The sequence below is a fragment of the Clupea harengus genome, unplaced genomic scaffold, assembly GCF_900700415.2.
Source record: "Clupea harengus unplaced genomic scaffold, Ch_v2.0.2, whole genome shotgun sequence".
Lineage (NCBI taxonomy): Eukaryota > Metazoa > Chordata > Actinopteri > Clupeiformes > Clupeidae > Clupea > Clupea harengus.
In genome coordinates, this window is record NW_024879830.1 from 45,001 (window position 1) to 46,212 (window position 1,212).

At 42.1% G+C, this 1,212-nt stretch overlaps 1 protein-coding gene across 2 annotated transcripts in view; it reads right to left on the reverse strand.

The window, feature by feature from the left end:
* LOC122130476 (protein DBF4 homolog B-like) overlaps nt 1–946 on the reverse strand; it is a 4,225-nt gene extending 3,279 nt beyond the window's left edge. Inside the window, exons 1-2 of one of the 2 annotated variants that reach the window (XM_042705194.1) lie at nt 751–946; nt 1–15 (exon numbers count right to left, since the gene is read on the reverse strand). The exon at nt 1–15 is cut by the window's left edge and continues 156 nt beyond it. The gene's annotated coding sequence lies outside the window, so the exon portion shown is untranslated. The remainder of the gene's footprint in view (nt 16–750) is intronic. The other variant, XM_042705193.1, reaches the window with a different exon arrangement.
* Nucleotides 947–1,212: the final 266 nt, after the last annotated feature.

Consider the following 1,212-nt stretch of genomic DNA (forward strand, 5'->3'; position numbering starts at 1 on the left):
ACCCCCGGTTTCAAACTAAAACAAACATTCAAAACAATACACAGACAAAACAACACAAACAAACAAACCCCCCCCTTTCTTAATAGCGCTAAACTGAAACAAACATTAGGCGTCACGCACAGGAACAACAAGGCACAGCCCAAATCAACCGAGTGAGGACTACAGGGTAGTAAGAGGTCACGTTAATGTGAGCCACCGTGTTTCAGAAGCACCATCAGTGTCGTATAGCAGCAGATGTTTGGTCTGGTGTTTACCAAGCTGTTAAAAGGATCCTCTGCTGTGAGCTACAGTTCAAAAGCCACCATTGATGCCGACTTAAAAACATACAAGCTGCACATAAGACATGCGTCATACCCATTTGGCCATGTTGCACATGACATAAAATAAAAACACAAGGTAGCGTTAGCTTTAGTCAGGCCGAATTTAGCTAACGTAGGTTAGGTGGGTAACAAGTTTACATTACAGGCAAATTCCAACAAACAACGACCTAATGGCGTAACGTTGGCTTTATCAACTTGCCTTTTCGAGTCTTACTGCAGTTTGTTCGCTAGGCGAACTAAATAGTAAGTTATCTAGGTGAATAACTAAACGCTAAGTGTGTTGCTTTTACATACGGCGGGTAGGTCACCTCGCTCGACGTCAGTTAAATCATGTCAGCTAGCTTAAGGCAAAGCCCGCTGCCAAAAGCTATCTGTTAATTAAGTTCCTAAATGAATCGTCGTACGAATATATAAGCTTGTAAACAACTACCTTACCAGCACAGGGGGGATTATAGGCAGGCTGTTAGTACATTGCTACAGTTTCTGCACCACCGTAATCAACTGCGTCTGCAAATTCCCGCAAAACTTCCAGCCTTTCTTCTTTCAAACTACCCTCCACTCTACATCCGGGAAACTGCACAAACTACGGAGTGTCAAATGGGACAAGCGTAGCGGCCCCGACATTAAAATGGTTTGCATTTATCATCAATGGCAAAGACACCACAGTGTTCTCTGAAACGGATTATTTATTGCTTAATTTCTTAACAAAGATTTCAACATGCAACTGAACATATCGTACAAAATAACCCACCTCCATATATTTATTTAAAAAAAACACCTCCATATATTTGATTAAAAAACAACCAAAGAACTTGCCATCCCTGGCAACGACACACTGATGTGTGTGTGAGTATGTGCACACACAAACACACCCTGTGCACAGTTCAGCAGT